The following is a 15,195-nucleotide window of genomic DNA, read 5'->3' as shown; positions in this document are numbered from 1 at the left end:
AGAACTTGACGTTGATTTTGGGATTCCAGGCTGATAAGTTAAATCATGTCATAACTTGATGCTTTAACATTATATATGCTACACGATAACTTAAAAGATAAATGCTATATTTTTACCTTAAGGTTCATCATAATAAATGGACAAACATGGCTGTGTTTAGACCTCAAAAACTACTCTGAGACTGAGTACAGACTAACCTGTGCAGTTGGAAAAGTTTTAAGGCCTGGCATCCACTAGATATATAAAAGTTAAATGCTTTTTTTGTTTCAGAAAGATAAAATCTTTTTTGGATTTTGATGAGCATTTTTTTTCGTTCCTGCAGAAGGTGTAAAAATAAACTAAGTTGGGATACAACTTTGAGATGCTCCCTCTCAGGTAAAAACTGTATTGTATTGTATTGATTGTCCTTGATTGGCATGGACAATAGACAGACAATAGATATCTACACAACTATAGGTGAGTTAAAGGGTGTAACTGAGTGGACAGTATCAAAAGCAACTCAGGTGTTTGTTTATTTTTACACCTTCTGCAGGAACGAAAAAAAAAATGCCCATCAAAATCATAAAAAGATTTTATCTTTCTGAAACACAAAATACATTTAACTTTTATATATCTAGTGGATGCCAGGCCTTAAAACTTTTCCAACTGCACAGGTGAGTCTGTACTCAGAGTAGTTTTTGAGATGTAAATATACAGCTATTTTTGTCCATTTGTTATGATGAACCTTAAATACTTTACAAATAAAAGTGCGTTCATGAATATTTAGACGGCACAAATGAAGTGATCTGAACTAACGTGTAAAAGATTTGATGCAGGAAATCACATTCATTTCATTTTAATTCATTAACCACTAACATAAAAGAAGATAAAATTCGGATTGAACTCAAGCTATCCGCCTTTGACTCCGGTGATAACCCAATTCACAAGACATCCGTTTTCCAGATAGTTGACATTTTTTACAGACACATGGCACACAGATAAAAGATCATAAAAGCATGTTTTTTAAGTCTTGGAAGATAAACATCAAATACTGACCAAAGTGAGTAAAATTAAAATGCACATGCGGTCAGGTCATACCGACTATTAGTTCTGAACTTCTGGTACCACTGCACTTTCAAATTGTCTTTGTGCAATGATATGATTACGATAATGTCATTTATCAGGTTGGGAACAACACCGCTACTGAGGGGTAACCCCTCTATGTAATGACTATCCCGTTTATGAGGGGCACATTTCAAGTGTTAGCTTTTGTTTGTTTGTAAAACCACTTTTTATTACAAATGAGCACATATCTATATTATTTGAAGAAACTTTTCACAAAAGAACTATAAATCTATCTTATTTTATATGGTCAAAACATGTCCAAGAATTTTGCAATATTCCTGGGCTCATATCTTCTTTATTATTAAAAATAATTGGACCCCTCTTTTAGAAGAATTTTTCCAAATATAATGAATTTTCCCCCTTTCAAGTTCAAAAATCTAAGTCTTTCTTTTTTCTTTTCTACAACAGTAAAATGACCCCTGGTATGATTGACAGTCCCTCATTTAAGTGATGTCCCTCATTTGGGGGGTTGTTCCCAACCTGTTTATTATAATATTAATGAGCAATCAGCTATAATTTGTTCTCATGGTTTTCTGTTGTCCATGTTGTCTGTTTGTTCTGAACTGGCAAAAAATGCTAAAAAACAGCATTAAAAGGGAAAATTAGAAGGAAAGGACCAGATATTTAGGAAATTTGTTCAATTTGTGACATTTTGGTGCATGGTAAATGATTAGTCAAAATAATTATTACGTCTTGAAAGGCTATTAAACTTTTTTCCTTATACGCCTTACATCGCCACTGTAAGGCGTCAATGCAAAAAAGTATAATAGCCTTTCAAGGCGTCATAATAATTGGGAAGGTAAATGATATATGAGTGGGAAATTGTTGGAAATTATGATTTTGAAAATTGGTGGTAAGAAACTTGTTTATTGCCTTTTGGTGTTTTATATAGGATAACAACCAACATTGACAGTCAAACCTCGTCTGACCCACTAAACAAGCCCTATGATATAATATGCTCCAAAAAAAACCTATGATATTATAACATTATTTTCTACCCAGAACTTACATGTTCATTGAAACAACTCGTAACTTAAGGTAAGAAATATATTTCACATTAGCAGTTGACTAAACTTCATACATGTATATACAAAAAATGTTATAAATAGTTTCCAACACTGGCAACATGTAAGTCAAATAAAATGGAATGAGTTACATTTTGTACCTTAATTTATTACCAAGATATTGTCAAAAATGCTACTCATGCTTGATGATATAGTATATTTTCCCTTGTAAGAATTTATATTCATTTCTGATACCAATCTAACAAAGTCTCCAGTGATATTGTTTGCCTCAAATTACAGCCGAAATTCGGCTTTTTCCCCTAGAGAAAATTCCCAATTACTAAAAAAAATGGCTTAAAATTCCTCCCAAAAAGTTTTACATTTTCCCCAAACATTGATGGCATTGGACCATTGGTAGTATTGATTGTAAATATCGTATTCATGTTATTATTTTGATATTAGAAAGCACTTTTGAGATCTGGTTTTCTGATCAGAATTATCATGGTGTTTGTAACACATGTGGTTTTCAATGCATTAAGTACCATCATTGCTTCTGTTTCTTTCCCCTCTTAGAAAAGTATCTTTCAGGTTGAAAATGTCTGACAACCAAAATATACATGAAAAAACAGTGCAAAAAAGACTGCAAAGGTTGGCAAAAAATCGGAAATGTGTTTAGAATAAAATATACAAATTTCCCAATTTCAATAAAAAACATGCATTTTTCCCAATAAAAAACGGAAGTGGTAGTTTTGAAAAAAGACAACAATATCACTGGTCTCCATTCAATAAGTATTCAATGTTTTCAGCTAACATTATTATTTTAAATTTGACAGTGTTCAGCGGAAAGTATTACAATGAGATTTGTATGGCAGAGATCAAACACAATATATCTAGAAGAACATATACTGACACATGGAATATAAAGAAGAAGGTAAGATGGTGAAAAACAGGATATATTTGAAAGGGAAAACATTTCTTATTTTAAACTTATAGACTGATTATGACCTATATAAATTAGATTTCATTACTGTGATAAAAATATGTTAATTTCCATCAGGAAATTGGTATACCTTATTTCCTATTAATTGGTACAAAATATGCTTTACAACCAAAAATAGTATATAAAATTTCAGAAAAATAGTGTTTAAAGTAAACAATGTAAAAAAATATCATGTTCTGCAATTGAGTAAAAAAAGTCATTTCATATAAGGAAGAGGGATGTATAAGTACTCTCCCACACATTGGGCTTACTAAGATTTGTCAACTGTCTAGCAAATAATATTTTACAATTATAATAAAATGAGTACTTGTGGCATGGTTGCCAATGAGATAACTTTGTACCAGAGACCAAAGGACATATGGACGAGTACTGAAAATTGTCTCTTGTCTTCTACAACAGGAATACTGATGTAAGCATTTTTTATCGTAAAATTCTTACTTACAGATTGTGGTTTGAAAGTATATTTCTTTCCTAGTAAAAATTTATATCAATTTCTGGTACCTTTCTAACAAACTTTTGATATGTCTTCATTCATTTTATTTTGAATGTTTTGCAGCTAGAGTTATTATTTCAAATTAGTCCGTGTTCAGCGGCAAGTATTACAATGTGATTTGGATGAGAACAAAAGATGTATATCTTGAGGCACATACTGACCCATAGAAAAAAGAGAATAAGGAAAGACAGTGAAAAACCGGAAATATTTGAAAGGGTAAACATTTCTTTTTTAAATATAATAGACTGATTTATAATGATCTAATTAGATTTCATTACCGTGATAAAAATTTATGTTAATTTCCATCAGGAAATTGGTATATCTTATTTCATATTAATTGGTACAAAATATGCTTTACAACCAAAAATAGTGTATAAAATTTCAGAAAAATAGTGTGTAAAGTAAACAATGTAAAAAAAATATCATGTTCTGCAATTGAGTAAAAAGAGTCATTTCATATAAGGAAGAGGGATGTATAAGTACTCTCCCACACATGGGCTTACTAAGATTTGTCAACTGTCTAACAAATAATATTTTACAATAATAAAATGAGTACTTGTGGCATGGTTGCCAATGAGATAACTTTGTACCAGAGACCAAAGGACATATGGACGAGTACTGAAAATTGTCTCTTGTCTTCTACAACAGGAATACTGATGTAAGCATTTTTTATCGTAAAATTCTTACTTACAGATTGTGGTTTGAAAGTATATTTCTTTCCTAGTAAAAATTTATATCAATTTCTGGTACCTTTCTAACAAACTTTTGATATGTCTTCATTCATTTTATTTTTAATGTTTTGCAGCTAGAGTTATTATTTCAAATTAGTCCGTGTTCAGCGGCAAGTATTACAATGTGATTTGGATGAGAACAAAAGATGTATATTTTGAGGCACATACTGACCCATAGAATAAAGAGAATAAGGAAAGACAGTGAAAAACCGGAAATATTTGAAAGGGTAAACATTTCTTTTTTTAAATATAATAGACTGATTTATAATGATCTAATTAGATTTCATTACCGTGATAAAAATTTATGTTAATTTCCATCAGGAAATTGGTATATCTTATTTCATATTAATTGGTACAAAATATGCTTTACAACCAAAAATAGTGTATAAAATTTCAGAAAAATAGTGTGTAAAGTAAACAATGTAAAAATATATCATGTTCTGCAATTGAGTAAAAAGAGTCATTTCATATAAGGAAGAGGGATGTATAAGTACTCTCCCACACATTGGGCTTACTAAGATTTGTCAACTGTCTAACAAATAATATTTTACAATAATAAAATGAGTACTTGTGGCATGGTTGCCAATGAGATAACTTTGTACCAGAGACCGAAGGACATATGGACGAGTACTGAAAATTGTCTCTTGTCTTCTACAACAGGAATACTGATGTAAGCATTTTTTATCGTAAAATTCTTACTTACAGATTGTGGTTTGAAAGTATATTTCTTTCCTAGTAAAAATTTATATCAATTTCTGGTACCTTTCTAACAAACTTTTGATATGTCTTCATTCATTTTATTTTTAATGTTTTGCAGCTAGAGTTATTATTTCAAATTGGACAGTGTTCAGCGTCAAGTATTACAATGTGATTTGGATGAGAACAAAAGATATATATCTTGAGGCACATACTGACACATGAAATATTCAAGAATTATGTACAGAGAATTATGAAAGATAGTGAAAAGCTGGAAATATTTGATAAGGTTAATATTTTTTATAGAATAGGCAGATTGTGACCTAATTAAGATTTATAAACCTAGATTAAGATTTATATGAAAATAAGATGTGGTATTATTTCCAATAATACAGCTTTTTCCATACTAATTCTTACATATTTAAATAGTGTTAAAGGCTAAACAGATATTTAAAAGATAGGGAAATGCAGTCCAAAATAGTATTATCATTGTATGTTTCACAAATTATGTCTTATTTAATTATCTATGCTGGTAAAATTATAAAATTTTAACTGGTTAGAGTCTTAACAAGTGGTGATTGTGTACTTTTATCAATTTTACTCCCTATTAAAGATATTTCAGAAATAAGATGCATTATTTTTAAGATGTATATCAGGGAAATGTAAAGTAATTAAATATGAGGTTAAAACAATTCACCTATGTCCTTAAAAAATATGTCAGATTTCAGGTAAAGGGGAAATAACTCTTACAATATCAAAACATTTAAAATGAGTACTCTAAGAATATTACATTATTTTAACATGTATATCAGGGATATTTAAATTATTACAATATGACAAATTGACACCATCAAATCATTCAGGGAAGTTGCCAAAGTACAGATTCTATATTTCCTGATTTGACCTCTTAGGTCCGAGTACACAGTTATTTCGTAGTGCATTTCTTTTAGACAATAAATGAAAATTAAATAAATCCCACCTGCGCTTTCTCAATAATATTTTTACAGTGTGTTGTACTACTTTTGGGACAAATTATAGAAAACTTCATCGGCTCTAACTCAAAATATGGACAATTTTATGTTAAGGGGGTCTTGAAATCTTTTGACAGCTTCCGAAGTGCTAATTTTTAACCTTTTTCAGCTGGACCAAATCACTACTTTGCTTTAAAATTCATGACCCAAATTTTTTTACAGTGTCATTTCACCCCCTTACTTGCTATTTGAGGCATAAAACATGGAGAAATAAATTTGGAAGGGGTATAAAAAAAATTGGCAAGTAACACACTGTCCACACTAAGGACTATATTCGTGGACAACGAAAATCAAAGGACGATAACTGTGTACTCGGACCTAATACTTACAATTTCAAAATATTTAATTGAGTAATATAAGAGTATTATATTGTTTTTAACCTCAACAAAATGTTTTTGCATACAGTATGTTTATTTTTTTTATATCGAGAATAAATAATTAGATGTTTATATTTTTTATATTCTCAGCTTAAACAGAATATCTATCCAGCACTTGAAACTATTTTTTTCATCAAATTAGCATGAAGTTTTATACTTTACAGAAGTTTCATTCATTACTGTGCAGTCAAGTACTTGGATTTATTCTGAACATGAATTGAAATTGATCAAGAACCAGATTTCAGATTGTGGTAATGGTAAGTAAATGTGCCCAACTATGTTTTTAATATACACATACATTAAAATGAATATATGTTAAAACTTTCATCAAGCAGTTAACAATTGTTTTCATTCAGAAAAAGAAAAGTGCAAAAAAGAATAAGTTTGGGATTGAAACACATGAAAAGTAAGTAGCATAAATATCATGTAAATTATAATATATTGATTCTCACATTTTGCTCTGTTATTTAGAAATTTAATTCCTTCAAGCACTGACTCAACATAGGACTTGAGAAAATGGTCAACTTAAAACACATAAACTATTTGAAAAAAAAAACTGTCAACATGGGGCACACAAACTATTTGAAAAAAAAATGTCAGCATGAAGCACACAAACTATTTGAAAAAAAACTGTCAACATGAAGCACACAAACTATTTGAAAAAACCTGTCAACATGAAGCACACAAACTAATTGGAAAAAAAACCTGTCAACATGAAGCACATAAACTATATGAGAACACTGTCAACCTGAAGCACATAAGCTATTTGAGAACACTGTCAACCTGAAGCACACAAACTATTTGAGAACACTGTAAACCTGAAGCACATAAACTATTTGAGAACACTGTCAACCTGAAGCACACAAACTGTTTGAGAACACTGTCAACCTGAAGCACACAAACTATTTGAAAAAAAAAACTGTCAACTTGAAGCACATAAACTATTTGAGAACACTCAACATGAAACACATAAACTATTTGAGGAAACTGTCAACATGAAGCACACAAACTATTTGGCAACACTGTCAACCTGAAGCACACAAACTATTTGAAAAAAAAACTGTCAACTTGAAGCACATAAACTATTTGAGAACACTCAACATGAAACACATAAACTATTTGAGAAAACTGTCAACATGAAGCACACAAACTATTTGACAACACTGTCAACCTGAAGCACGCAAACTATTTGAAAAAAAAACCTGTCAACTTGAAGCATATAAACTATTTGAGAAAACTGTCAACATGAAGCACATATAGTATTTTAGAAAACTGTCAACATGAAGCACATATAGTATTTTAGAAAACTGTCAACATGAAGCATAAACTCTACTTGAGAAAACTGTCAACATGAAGCACATAAAAAGCCCACATGAAATTAAATTTGGCCTTGTCACCTTGGCCACTTTACTGAGTAAAGAGTTTCCAGTTGATACCGCGTGGAGGTGTGACTTGGTCAAAATAACCCATTCATCAACCTTTTTTTTTTTTTTTTTTTCTTCATAATGAAAGAAGTTTTTTTTTTTTTTATTAAAAAAGTGGAATTAAAGATTACAGTGTAATTGTAAATATGAGCACACAATACAACATTACTTATTAATACTGACACATACTGTATCTATATTTTTTTTATACGATTCTCACCAACTCTGCTAGTACAACAGATATTGTTATTTATCAGTTAAGTCGGAACTGTTATGTAAATGAAATCATTCTCGCCAAAAATAAAATGGGAATGTTCTGCTTTCAGAATGTGAAAACAGATGAATTAAAGTGTATAGCTACAACCTGCTGAAAGATGTTTTGCTGATACATGTGATATGGGATATTTGGAAATAAAATTGTTTTTGTAAAAATATCATTATTTGAATGGAATTATTTCAAACAAGTGTATTGAAATCTGTGATAACAGTTTGTAAATCTGATTCATCCAGTTCAACTAAATTAATGCCAAGATTCTCAAATTCAAGAAAAATGTCATTAAATGTCATGTTGTCAGAGTCATTGTCTGATTCAGAGTCGTAAAGGTGTTCAACTTGGGTTTTCTCGTTGGGTTGTTGGATATTTGCATCACCTGAAGGTAACATTGTAGGGCCATTTGAATTTAAACAAGACTGTCCACATTTACATCCAGGACCACATGACTTTCTTTGCTTTCTACATCCACACTGATTGCCACTACAATTAGATTTTAAACACCCACACCCAGCTGTCCATAATTTTATATTGTTTGATATTTTTTCTAAATTTTCATCAGAGTCCCAAACAATGCTTAGTACATTTTTTTCAATCTTCCATCCATGGTCATTCAAAATTGGATAATGCACAAAATTTTGATTAGCTTGCTGCGATACAAGTAAAACCCAACAAGATCTTTTCCAGTGTAAGAATAAGGCATCATTTGATGGCAGGAAAAATTCTTCAGATGGAACTCGACAGTACAGTGCATCTCTAATTTTTGAAAGCCAAATAAAGTGATTTTCTAACAGGCTTAATGTTTCTACAAAAACAGATTGAAATGAATAATGAGGAGATTCGATCCTATCCTTTAAGAAGGCAGAGGAACATTTCCTCCAATATTCACACCCAACTAAACGTAAAAAAGCAAGAAATCCTGCATTTTCTGTGTTATCACTATCACTTAATATTCCTAACCACCCCTTTACAATATTATTAGAAGTAATAAAATCTGGATATTTGAAAAACATCTGATAGAAAGAAGTTTTACAATGGTCCCTAAAAAAAGATACATAATCACATCCAGTAACAATATATACAACATCTGAAAAATTGATGGTATATTGTCATGAATGTCGTTTGAAATTCATTGTAAATCTGGATCATTTTTCATGGAATGAATAAGCTTATTCATGTTTAAATATATGACATCCTTCTTAAAAGTAAGTTTAACAAAAACCTGTTTGTCTAAAGTTTGTATAAATGGTAAACCAATGTTGTATGTGTCATTGTCTGCCGAATAAATAAGCACAGTATCACACAGAGTTTTTTCAGCGTGTAACCATACTCGACTGTCCCCCTCTGATATATTTGTTTGAAAATTCTTGATTATTCTTATCTCATTTTGGACAACACATTTTGATATAGACGAATTGTCAAAACCACCACCAACTACAAATGTTTGACTTAATTTGATTGCATTTTGTGAAAGTAATAAAAACTGTTCACTTATTAATAAAACCAGTTGTTTTTTGTTGTTTCTATTTGTCAAAAACTTCACCCAGTCCTAGGGTAGTTTGGAAGATTCGGTAAAAGAAACACCAGATGTATTTTCATTTTTTAAATCACGTCTGTTTCGCTCAATGTCCTTTGGGGAAAGCTGAGGGGACTGATCATCAAAAACTAGATGCACTTCAACTGTATTATTATTATCAAAATAGGGTAATATGTATTTTTTGTAAAGGTAAATAATATAATCAGTAAAAGTTTTATGTGAAGATAACAAGGGTTTGGTATGTAAAATAAACATCCCATCTATAACTACACATTGAGGAGTTTCATTTAGATTATTTGTGAAAGAATCTGGGTATCGTGAACGGAAAATTTTTAAAGTTTTTGATTTGTCACCTTTATATGGTAAGCCATCAGCGTCAACAATGGCTTTCGGTAAAGCAATAAATTGTTGAAGATCTGAAACTGGTATGTTTTGATTTTTTGACCAGGAAATTTGTTTCCTTAGTAACGAATTTTCTAAACGTTGATCTTTTAATTCTTTTTTAACATAAGAAACAGTTTGTGGTTTAAATGAAAATCCAGTAATTTTTTTGGTTTTATTATATCTAAATTTAAAGTCAGTCATACAAGATTTTATGTATGTCATCAAAGGAGTAGTGGCTACATTTTCATATGATAACAGGTCATCTTTTTGTAATTTTGTTAGAATTATTTTATCATTGAAAATATGTGATAAAGTTTTGTGCTCAAATTGCACTAAATGGCTTTGCCTGAGATTCTGTATATACAAAAGTATGTTTTCTTCTTCAAAAGTTGTCCTAGTAACTGCAGTTTTGTGAATGTCTGGCTTATTGAATGAAATTTCTTTTTTTAAGTTTGTTAACACTTTAGCTCTATGTGGAAGATAATGAACCAGTTTTGACAATGCAGCAGAGGAAAAAGTTCTCATTGCACCCTTAACTTCACGATTTATACAACTCTCGTGTGCTTCATCCAACCCCTGACTATGAATGTTTCTGCCAGATATGTTCACAACAAAAGCACCTTCTTCAAACTTTTTTATTATGCCATCTGGAAAATTTTTCAAGTCGGCTATATGATATGGTAAAAGTCGGGCATAATATTTGCTTTCAGTAATTTGGGTAATTTTGGTCACTTCTTTAATACAAAAGTTACGAAGTTCCCAGTTACCAGAACGTATAGCAAGGAAATACGAAATGTAAGTAAAGCAGTGCTTACTTAAAAATGTATTCCAAAATCTCCAGTTTTCATTTTCCTCACAAAGCTGACCCAATAATTCTTTATATTCAAATGAAAAATTTTGGAAAAATTGCATTTCTTTCTGTATTTTCTCTAGAGGGAAAAGTGTATCATCTGATAAAATGTCAGATACTCTTTTAATATGAATAAAATTGTCACTTTGTTCATGATTAAAATGAAAATATTTAATAACAGTTTCTAATTGAAAACGAAAAAGTGATTCCCAGAACTGCAACAAAAATTTATGCGTTTTATCAAAGTTCACAGCCTGTATAACAGAATTTGCAGTTGCACCTTGATGGAAAATTTCAATGAAATCTTTGAGACCAGCATCAAGATACAACTTCATAAGCATCCTCTGATAATTTTTTAGTATGTGCCAGTCCCCTGGAAAAGGGAGGACCCAATCAAGTTCCGATCCATATTCCCCTTTGAGCTTTACTAAGAGGTCATAGGTCTTTCCATCACCAACAACAACTAAATGGTTGATATCCTGACCGACATTTAAATTTTGATGAAGTATCTCTAATGAATGTTTGACAGTATCTTTATTGTCACATTGTTCATCTAACAAGGACAGATACTTTACCTCAGATTTTTCAATTGGAGTATTGTTAGTTTTTTTACTTATAAAATCTTGAATACCAGGGGATTGTGAATGGCTATTTGGACAGGGCAGTTTACAAAAACAATATTCGAAAACAGTAGAAGCAAAGCTTTGGGCAACTGCAATTTCATTTTCTGATTTTTCAAAATCATTTTCATTGAAAGTTTTTTTTAAATTAGATTCCTGTCTGTTATTATTGGAATGTTCTAGAGTAACTTTATTAACAACATTTTCTAAATTAATTATAGACTGATTAAAGAAATGAAGATCTTCTGGTTTTCTTTTTCTGTTTCGAGCAAATTGCTGAATTTCAGAATCTTTCATTACTTCAGCGCAAATGGCTGAAATACTGGACAATTTTTTATGAAAACAATTATACTTTCTGAAATCTGAAACATCAGTTATATTCTTTGACATGAGAAAAATAACACTGTCAAAGTATAACCTATGATTTATTAAAGGACAATATTTTCCATCAACTTCCACAATGTGGAAAGAATGATTGGTTAAAAACATGGGATTTATTTTCTTCTTGAGGTGTAAGTGATTTTGGTTTAAGGGATTGTTTGTGTTCATTTCATAGATATAAATACAGCAACCTGTAGCAAATGATACAGCAGCTAAATCTACTAAATCTGCCTCTCTTCTGATATTAAAAAGATACAATTCATGGTTTATGTGCTCATCTTGAGAATATTTTTAAACTTTAGAAAAGTTTTCATCACTTAAGTAAAAAGGATCTGATAATATTTCTCTCAGAGATTGATCCATTACTGTATTTGTTAGGCAGTTTTCCATAATTTTTTCAATATCAGAAGTGCAAATACCATCATTATCTCTTTCAGATGTAAGTATACCATAATTCATCAAAATGGCAATTGATTTGTAAAGGGAAATAACTTTGGAATCATTATCTTGAAATAAATTGATGGAACAATACTCATCTTTACCATACAAATAAATATTTCCTTTTAAATACTGTTGCTTTTCCTCAGGCAATAATTCTATTGAAGGCTTCGGTATAACCAATTGTATTGAGGTTCCATCAAAACCATGATGTGCATCTGTAGACTTAACAGCAGAATAAGATGATCTTTTATTAATATTATCTACAGATGCTATTTGGAACTGACATTTTGAGGAATTTACTGAATTGGATTTCCTTTCTTCAACAATTTGAGTTTGATATCTCTCATAAGTCTGTTTAGAAACACATATACCAAATTTATTTAAAAGGTTGAAGCAATCAGTAGAAGAATTGGTAAACTTGTCAATGATGTCAGCTATTAACATTTGAAATTTGTTACATTTAGAATCTCTGTTGTAGATTAAACAACAACAAATATTAAAAATTTGAGAAAACTGAACAGAATCATCACTTATTGAATTCTCCCCAAAAGGAAGCTGTAATTCTGTTTCTTGTCCTATTAAGGCACACAAGAAATTCCACAATATTGGGTCAATAGTATTTTCTATGAAGTTGTGGAATTTAAAATTTGACAAGTTTCTATTTGAACTATTTGTAATATTTTTACAAGATGTTTGTATTTTTAATTTGATAATTTCTGCAGCATTTTTCAAAACATTTGCATCATGAATTTGTACTTTTTCTTCAAGTGTATTTTCATCATGTGAAGTACATGTTTTAAATTTCTTCAATTCAGCTAATGAATCAATAAGACAGGAAACAATATTAAGTCCTTTCATTAGTATTATAGTACCTTGTCGGTCATATTTACAGTTGATGGAATCACCGAATAATGTGTTTAATTTGTTACATAATAAACGGTTTTGATTTCTCAACTGATCTGAGACAAAATTCCCCCCAAAATCTTTATAACACTGCACAATGTCTGAAATAAGAAGTGCTTTTCTCTCCAGAAGATCATTGCAAATTTTAATAAGTTTTTCAAAACATTTAGTACTATTATTATCAAAATAGATTGGAAGGGAGCTGTTACTGGCTTTTGTCAAAATGTCTATGATCTTTTCACGGCTTAATATCTCAACAAAAGCATCACTATCAAAAAAGTTTGTTATAGAAGAAAAACATTGTTTGCATATATCTGAATTTTTAGATAAATCAACAGGGGTCAAATTTTTGTCTTGAAAGTAGTAAAGTAATTTGTCCATCTTGTCAAACCTCAATTTGTATTTTCTCTTTAAAATAGAGTTACAGATTGTGCATTTGTCATGTGAGGATTCAAACCTTGTAGCCTTCATAAAATGGGAATCACAAAGAAAAATCTCAAATCCTTCATAATCAGTCATATTTGTGTCAAAAACAGAATTTATTTTATCCAGAGAAATGGGCGAGGGACGTAAATGAGATATGTCAGGGGAGCACATCTTTAGAGAATGTAATGTACATTGAACCTTTTTCTTTTTGATAATTGGTACATCTTGCTCATTTCTCTTGCTACTAGCTACTCTCTCTGACTTAAGAAAACAAGCCTTGCAAATACAGTCATTTTCAACAAGTCCATATTTTTGTTGTATATAATTTATAGCTATGTCAGATTGTTCATTTTTTAACAAATGGCGATAAGAATAAATGCTGTGTTTTGGCATATTCTGCATGGACCACATTCTCTTTCAGGGTGAAAATTTGAACCTTTAACACCCCCCAATCCAGGTTGATATAAATCAATTTTCAGACCATCTTCACAAATGACTGGCTTCATGGTGGATAATGTGAGACCATTTTTTAACCTAAAATGTTTTTTTGTTTTTTTTATTCCAGTGTGTTTTTCAACAAATGATTTGAGGCTTGTTATTGATATAGTTTTATGGAATGTATTAAATGTTAGAGATTTACCAAAGGCTTGGATATGAAGACGTTTTCTTTTATCATTTATATTATGAAGTCTGTGATTAGCTGGAATTATGTTTTTCTTTTCATGAGGAATTTCTCCTGGTTCATGCATTTTATCATAATAACAGTTTTCTTTCATGTCAGAGATTGATAATAAATCAAAGAAATTTTTTGTAGAAACTGTGTAAAAGTCAGACACAGTACTACAAGTATTCATGTTGATTTTGGGAACATATTTTAAGCTGCTACCAATATTAGAAACTGGACACAGCTTTGCAGTAGTACAATTTTTAACCTTTGGTCTCAAAATTTGTTTGGAATTTCTGTTAGTTTCTGTTTTAGCAATTGGATTATTTACTGTTACAGCGAGTTTAGTATCAACAAAATTTTTTGGTAACTTATTGGAGAATTTAAAATTATAAAGAGATTTTTGGATGCCCATTTTGTCAACTGGGTTAATGAGGGGTGGGAAATCTTCCACGCTGAACTGAAAGCTCATTTTAATTATATGTATTTTTTATAGCAAAAAAAATAGTATTTCAAAAGTATCCAATTTATCTTTTTAATATAGAATAGAATAGAATATTTTATTTACCAAATTACATGAATTACAGGACCCATATAAATCAAGTAGAATGATTGAAGTAATTAAGTCAACAATGAGACATTACAATATAAAATATATATCATTATATCATAATAAGCCTCAGTCAGAATACACCTTATCGCTATTTATCCGCCATTACTGGACATCACACAAGTTCCCGTAAAATGTTGACGTCATAATAGAAAATATCTGACGCCACAATGGAAAAGTGATTGTTCTATGACGTCAAAAGTTCGAGCGGGACAGATTCTCGGGTCAAGCGGGAATAGCGATAAGGT

General features: G+C 30.5%; 1 long non-coding RNA gene across 6 annotated transcripts; it reads left to right on the top strand.

The window, feature by feature from the left end:
• The first annotated feature begins 729 nt into the window (after positions 1-729).
• LOC127715019 (uncharacterized) lies at positions 730-8,421 on the top strand. Of its 6 annotated transcripts, XR_007988069.1 has the most exons (7): positions 730-1,039; positions 2,942-3,039; positions 3,665-3,817; positions 4,407-4,559; positions 5,150-5,317; positions 6,601-6,693; positions 8,187-8,421. It is a non-coding gene; the product is annotated as an uncharacterized LOC127715019 (long non-coding RNA). The 6 variants fall into 6 exon arrangements; XR_007988068.1 differs by lacking the exon at positions 730-1,039 and having other exon boundaries at positions 2,889-3,039; XR_007988070.1 differs by lacking the exon at positions 730-1,039 and having other exon boundaries at positions 2,889-3,039; positions 6,527-6,693.
• Positions 8,422-15,195: the final 6,774 nt, after the last annotated feature.

This window comes from Mytilus californianus, unplaced genomic scaffold (assembly GCF_021869535.1).
Source record: "Mytilus californianus isolate M0D057914Y unplaced genomic scaffold, xbMytCali1.0.p SCAF_9, whole genome shotgun sequence".
Taxonomy (NCBI): domain Eukaryota; kingdom Metazoa; phylum Mollusca; class Bivalvia; order Mytilida; family Mytilidae; genus Mytilus; species Mytilus californianus.
This window is presented reverse-complemented; position numbering and strand designations above follow the sequence as displayed.